The 8,130-nt window shown below is 36.1% G+C and overlaps 1 pseudogene; it reads right to left on the bottom strand.

The window, feature by feature from the left end:
- Window positions 1-594: 594 nt before the first annotated feature.
- LOC132644374 (acyltransferase Pun1-like) lies at window positions 595-2,240 on the bottom strand (annotated as a pseudogene).
- Window positions 2,241-8,130: the final 5,890 nt, after the last annotated feature.

The raw sequence follows: 8,130 nt of genomic DNA on the forward strand, positions 1-8,130 counted from the left end.
AGATTTGTTAGGTGTGGAATTGGCCAAACAAGTCAATTCTTTTGTTCACATAGTCGTGATGTAAGCGCTTACCTCATAATAGTTGTGATGTAAGCGCTTACCTCATCATAGGAAATTCATTCCTATAAATAGGTAGCTTATGGTTCATTTGTAAGATATCATTAAGATCATTTGCTATACACATCCCAAGAGAGAAAAAATCTAAGAGAAATACTCTTAGTGAAAGGCCTAAGTAAGAGAAGGTCTTTGAGAGAATTTTCTGTGGTAAAATTCTTGAGTGTAATTGGGATTGGGATTGTGAGGTTGAGTGTTGTAAACACTTGTAATATTTCTTCTTTAATAAGATCTGCAGCAGCAACGTGGACGTAACTCTCACATTGAGGGTGAACCACTATAAATCTGTGTGTGCTATTTATTCTTCGCTTACATCACGGCGTAAGTAGGTTCTGTCTAAGGAGGTTGGTATTTAAGTGGTCCAGCTGTGACCCTCCAATCTTTCCTGGGAACCTGCTTACAAAGGTCGGATTTGGGATTTAAATCCTAACAACAACATGGTCCACATCTTTAATTAAAGTGTTTCTCACTAAGGAAAAAAAGAACTCATTAATCAACATCGAGCTTCCATTTGAATTTCTTCATATGAAGTTCGAATTTAAGAAGTTGCTCCATCTCTCCCAAAAACGCGGACATTGTATTTTCCTCATCCAAAGATACCTGTGCTTCTACATAATCCCCGGTGTTGTTATCATACAGTGTGAAAATATTTTTCAGTCGAGCATCTGCCATACTTATTTTATGAGGCCTACCCCATCCAAAGTCTACATCATACAACGGATAATTCACCAAACTGTTACACCTATAAAGATCAAAATCATTGTCCTTGAATAGAGCCCTTATTTCTTGAAATGATCCCATTGTTGTAGAAACCAAATCTTGATGACCTTCTTTACACTTCTCGTAGTTATCAAAGAGTTGTTCTTTTCCCTTTCGTAACTCACTAATCAATCTTGATAACTTTATTTCTTCTTCAATATCTATATGGGGACAAAAAGGGAAGAACTGAAATTTCCAGGAGTATTCTCTGGCAAAGGTATAATAAGTCTTAAATTGATAGTCTGGAACAAAACTGATGGCTTGAATAATCTACTCGAATTCGCTCTCATACCACATTTATAAAGAAATGCTGTGAGTATTTCAACCCGAGTTGGATTTTTCACTTCTGATGATGATTCAGAGAGGAGAGATTTTATTGTGTGGTTTGAAAAAACTAACTTCTTTGTTACACATTGTTCACAAGGTGGCTCGTTCACAGGTTCATTTGTGGGTGGGAAAATTGACGATCCAATAAATTGAGGACGTATACATAAGTTAGAATCGCGCGCAATTGCAGTCCAGTCATTTATAAATTTAACCAATGTGGCCATATCTCCAATCTTGTGTGGCATACATGCACCTAGAGCTATTCCACCACAATCAAATTGGTAAAATTGAACCATGACCAAATTTCTATTAGGTGCAACATTCCAAGGTATATCCTCAGGATATACAATTTCGTTTATATCTCTATCACTACTCTTGAGAATTTCAGACATGGGACAATCGAATCGAGCCTTGTAAAAATCAGCACCTATATCGTTGCTCTCGACATGAACATTGTCTCTTAATTTCCCAGCAAAAGGGTAATAAGCAGCTAAGGCTTTTGAAAGGGAATTTTCAATAACCTTACACATATCATTTGGTTCAATTGAGGGTACTCCCTTATTTTTTGGATAGAAGAAGGCTAAGGGGATATATTGTGTACTATTGAATTGATCAATGAAGGAAAGCTTGTAAATTCTTTCAGATAAAGGTGTTGGAGAGAATGGTTTGATGATTTTCTTTGTTAAAGAAACTAGAGCTGAGGCAGCCATTTTTGTTTACAGAAATTGATTGAGGATATCTTCAAGATCAAATGGAAAAACTAAACATGTATATATAATACATGATCTAGAGCTGCCTGACATTTATACTTAATTTTCAGCCGACCTATTGTCTATAGGAGGACGGAAGTTTCATTCAAATTACCGGTTCGTATTTATGTTGTTAATTTACTTTTTCAATTATAAGCTTTATGCATTGATTTGACGGTGTAATCGAAACAGAGGCAGATGTAACTTAGTTTATTGGGTTTCAATTGAACACAATATTCATGGAAATAATTTCAATAATATACAATCCAGCATAAAATATTACATCCACGTAGTCATATTTTTAATTTACATCTGCATAGTCAACATATTTTTTACAACAATGTTTATATACACAATATACAACATTATACACTTACTGTAAATAATGTTTCAACCTTGTATAAAAAGTGTATAATAATGTATAAAAGGGTCATTTAAGGTAATATTAGGCCTTACGTTCCTCTTTCTCATTGAGTTTGTCAATAGGATTAATTTAATCAATTTATAATAAATGAACGGCAGGAAATGAATTAAATACTCCTTTATTTTCCTATCGCACTCCTGTGTAGGTAGAGGCTCAAAAAGATACTAGATCATTATATTTAATGGAGAGGCTTGTTCATTTCCGTTGTTTCCCCTGGCTAAATGTCCTTAATATTAGCAACCTCGACATTATTCTGTGATCATCCTCTATTCTGCTTATTCTGCCATTGCATGACTAATATGAAGGTATGACGAATTCCTTTCTTCTTCTTCATATTGTAATTTCAATAGTTGATAACTTGAATAACTTGATACCATTGTGTAACTCTTGTTTAATGAATGAATATGATCTTCCTTCGGTTGCCTATACTATCTAGCACGTAAGTTAAAACTTTGAAGGAGCCAAACAACTCACTGAATAAATATAAAAATTGACCTCTTCTTCCTCAAGAGAACACTGGAATTCACTAAATATTTGATGTAGACTAAAAGTGTTAACTTTTTGACAAACTTAAAAGATCAAAACTGTTAAGTGCATACTTAAGGGATTATTTTGAACCCATCCTCATACATAAGGGACCATTTTTGTCATTTTCTCTTTGGTTATCTGAAATTTGTTTGAAGATGAGTTTCAAGTTTGAAAAAGTGATTTTGACCAGTTTTCAAATTTCTTTTTTCCATTTATAAATTTTGAACTTTTTTTTCAAATTAAATGCATGTCCAAACATCACTCGATTTCCAAAATACCCTTTTTCAACTTTTTTTTCTTTCAAATTCTACCTTTTTTTCAAATACCACAATTTTTTTATGTCCAAATTCGTACTTAATTTGAACCAGCTTTTGCCATTTAGGTATTTCAATTCTCGTGCTTTAAGAATTCTCTGCCATGTGTCATGTACATATTATCGAAATTCTCCACACAACCTTTGGAATTTTTGGTGGGATTTTAATTTCATTGTCCAAGTTTCATGTGGTTATTCTTAGTTTAATATATTTGAATTGGTTGTATATGATAAATATTTTAATCCTAGCCTTTTATTATATTTATGAGGACACAAGGATACATGGATGATTAATGGAGCAAAGAGTAATGGAGCAGAGCTAATCCCAATGGAGCTTCAATAAAGCAGCAGCCAAGACGGGGAGATGTGTATAGCTAATTCCTTAGGGGTCGTTTGGTAGAGGGTATAAGGCAGGATATACAAATATTAAATTTTTGGGTTAAATTTGTATCATATTTGGTTTGAGTTATTAATTAGTCCCGGTATAAAGTTATATCACAATCTTGGATAATATTATCCCATTTCCTAGCTGGTATAACTAATACTGGTATTAATAATCTTGGGAATTTTTTTTCTAAATGACCATCTTACCCCTTAACCACAATTCCTGCACAGTTTCTGCATTTTCTGCACTCATTTTTACACAATTTCTGCATTTTTTGGCTTCAGATTTTGTAGTTTATGCATTCGTTTCCGTATTTTCTGCATAGTTTTTGCACTCTATTTTGCACAATTTCTGCATTTTTTTGTGAGCTCATTATAATGGGTAATTTATAACCTATGCACCAGGTTGGATCTCTTGCATGTTTCTGCACTTATATATGCACAATAAGCCATTGGAATATCAAGGTTAAAATTGGAAATGAAAAGTTTATCTAGCTTTATCCAACTTCAAACCAAACACATGCTTTGGATTATACATATTATATCCCACCTTTAATCCAATAAACCAAACAAAAAACTAATTCTAAATAATTCAGGGATTATTTAGTCTCAGGATTATAATCTTAGGACTATAATCCCAGCATAATTTTGTTCGCGTACCAAACGACCACTAAGGATACTCATTGGTTGTGTATGTTGACCTGTTGTCCGTACGAGGAAGCTGGACGTAGTTCAAATTACCAGTTCATAATTATGTTGTTAATACTCCTATTTAAGGTTTCTTTGCACAGTTTGCAGCTAGTGCACGTCTCACTTGTGTCTCTTATTTGGCTGATTGCTGCTTCCAAACGCACACGCAAGTATACGCGGTCGTACAAGTAATATAGACTGTTAAGTCCAGATATCGATCCCACAGAGACTTAGATTCTACTGTTAACTTAATTCAAATTCGAATGAAACTATTCAAGAAAGTGAAAATCAAGATGTTTGTTGTACTAAACTAAAACTGAAAAGTAAACAATTTGTGAGGAGTGTTTTTGTGACTGAGAGTATTTTGACAAAGACTGTAAGATTTATGAGAGAAATATCTAGGGTCATGGCTTTCGACAATCCAGTTGATCTTCGGACAAATCCACCTATTTTATTTCTTGGGTTACTAGTTGACGGGTTAATTATACTTTATGATATTCTCTCGAGCTACTCACAAGCCTGTAGATGTTACTATAACGCCTATATCTCTATGGTCATCAGAGGTAACAAGAACGCATTTAATTCTCCGTATTCAACTAAGTAGGGCTAAAGGGTATATCTCTATCCTCAATAGCGAAATGATTAAATCGAACAAACTCTATTTATTCTTATTACGTACGTGAACTCCCTTTCTCAAGTCCAATTCACGCACCACAGATAGTGTCTAACTATTGGCCAGATAATCAAACAATTAATGTCACGACCCAACCCCGTAGGCCGTGACTAGTGCTCGATCTGGGCACCCGAACGCATCTACCAAATGTTATCTCAAATTGTATCAAACGCATTCTAGTATAAAGCAGAAGCCGACAAGGCTTTATTTCCAATTTAGATAATTTCCAGAAAAATTTCGGCAGAGTTTCCTTTGTTTTACGGACTATCCCATATACCCTGCACGCAGAAAATACCAACAAAGGCCACACAGGGCCAACAGAGTAACATCTAAATATATGCGGACCGGCCGCCGCGGCGAATGGGATCGCCCAAACACAACACATACACATATCTGTACAGAAAGATCCCAACCCACAAACATGTCTACAGACCTCTAAATGGACCAACGGAACCATATGGCGGGACAGGGCCCCGCCGTACCCATGAACGAGAATATACACATATAGAAGTGACAGACTGTACCAAAAGATGGCTCTAAATAAAAGAGCGCTCCAAAAATAGCAGAAGGAGATCCTAAGCGGACGGATCAGCAAACCTGTCGTCGGTACCTGCGCGGCATGAAAACGCATCCCCCGAGGAAAGGGGGTCAGTACGAAATATGTACTGAATATGCAAAGCCTGAATTACAGAAACAAGATCATAACCGGTACAGAACGTACAGAAAGTAAGCAGAAAATCCAAAGTATCAAACACATATTTTCAAAACATGCAGAGTGTGTACAGAAACATATGTCATATCAAATCCGGCCCCTGCCAAGGGACTCGGCAGACAGAACGTGGCCACCCTCCCGACGCTGGTGCCACAACACAGAAGAATCAGAATAGGGGCATAACCCCGTAACATAATATGTCATATCAGATGGCCATAGTAAATCATATCAGAACAAACGTACATGGCACAGCATACTCCACAAACCCATGTACGCGTATACCTGCCCCCTCACATCGAGGCACGGCGAACAATGCAGGGGATTACGCTTGACAACATATCCTGGCCCGGGATCAGTGTGGGAATCATTGGGGCATCCACGAATGGAGTAGTGAGAGACTAATGCAATTAAAATATCATAAATATTTTCAAGGACTCAATGAGGCATATCAAGGGCAAACAAATCCAATGAAGTCGGACGGGATCATAATAAAAGCATTTCGGACATCATAATAAATTACAGAAGTATAACCTTCCTGAAGTCGTTCCGAGTGTCAAAATAATTTATCAGACTTAATAGAATATTTAAAACCATTTTCGTTAGGTAATTAAAAGGGTAGTCGAAACGTTTCTTTCAAAAATCGTTCGAAAAGGAGACTTTAGTACATTAAGGGCAAAACCGGGAATAGCGAGCCCACCTCGGAACAAGCAAGGCGGTGGGCTCAAATTACGCCCTTTAAGCTTATGGGGTCACCTATAAAGGTTCTACGGACATTCTATAGCTTTTCAAGGAGTTTAGAGAAAGTTTGCATAATTTCAGGAAAAGCATATCAAAATGGTTCAATTCTACTGAAGGAAAAACTGAGATTTTCTCTTGCGGATTCCGATGGCCAAGAAGGTCTTTTGAGGCCCGAATCCGATCCTATAACACTTAGACATGCCAAAAGAAGGATCGGGGCAGCTTTACATACCTTTTGAGCTTTTTAAGCCTATCCAAGCTCACTCTCCGTTTCGTTGAAAATCTGCAAATGGTCACATTTACCAATTGTAAGTTATAGATGCTACAATTCAATTCAACTCTTATTTGTCTACCGAAATTTCGGCAACACTTCCCCTATACATATAGCACCCCCGAGAATTCAACTCGGCTCACAATCATCAACAACAACCCAAACAACAACATCAACATCAACAACAAACACTAGAAACACAATATGGCACAACTAGTTCTACTTGCCGACATAATGCCATAACCTTCATTTCAACTTCAATTTCCAAACCAATTTCAATGATTTCACATGCATTATCAAACTAGATCATCACAACATAGTTTAGAATCGTTTCATGTCGTTTCCTCAAGTTATACACACGGTATACATAATATACAAACTTTCCGCCAAAGTCATAATTCACTCAAAACTTCTAATCTCTAGCATACATATTCATAACATGTTTCCAATTTCCAAATTCGTCAATGATCATCATAATTAACAACCAAATAACTTCATTTTCATAATGTCGGAAAATCATACTAAAGCGACGTAAGTTTCTACGTTCCATTTCAATACAAACTCATATCGTTTTACTTTCATTTACATTGCAAGAATCACAATAACACAACTAACACATTACACAAACTTGATTCATTTCCATTCCAACTCTAACATACCACACGGCCATATGCTCTCTTCATCAACTTCAACTACATTCATTCAACTTCCAATTCCAATATGCATTTCATCACAACTACAACTAGAATATAACATGAATTCAACACATTATGGCTATACAACATATACATACACACGGATACACCTATATACCACACACCCACTTTGCAAACTTCCATTTCTCCATACAATCAACACATTTCTACCTACTACAACCGAAACAAAACTCCATAACACAAGAATAAAGGATAAATTCTTACCTTTTCCTCTAGTCTTCTTTACTTGAACTTGTGATCACTTTGATGAAATAAGTGCTTCTCTCTCCAACCCAACTACACCAAGTTGTAGAGAATACCCAATTTAGTAGAAAAACCACAAAAGAATAATTTTTGGAGCAATATTCTTGGGGGTGATTTTTCTCCAAGCAAACCCGAAACCCTTCTATCTTCTTGCTCTTATTTTTTTCTTTGGTTTTCTTGCTCTCTAATGGATATACTATGAAGACTTGGTCTTATTATAATTAATAGTCACATGGTCAAGCACATGACCATGTAAATGGACTTGGGCCAAGGCCAAGGTGGCCGGCCATGGTCCATGGTTTGGGCCTCAATTCATTAAATTTTTTTGAGCCCAATTTGCTACGAATTTTATTTTGTAATTCCCGGAACTAATTTCCGAAACTCCAATTTTACCCTTAGCCTCATCCCACACTTCCACAAAATATTCGTTCATAAACAACTCATGTGTTACATAAAATCAATTATGACTTTATTTCATACAAGTCAAGA

Source organism: Lycium barbarum, chromosome 1 (genome assembly GCF_019175385.1).
Source record: "Lycium barbarum isolate Lr01 chromosome 1, ASM1917538v2, whole genome shotgun sequence".
NCBI lineage: Eukaryota > Viridiplantae > Streptophyta > Magnoliopsida > Solanales > Solanaceae > Lycium > Lycium barbarum.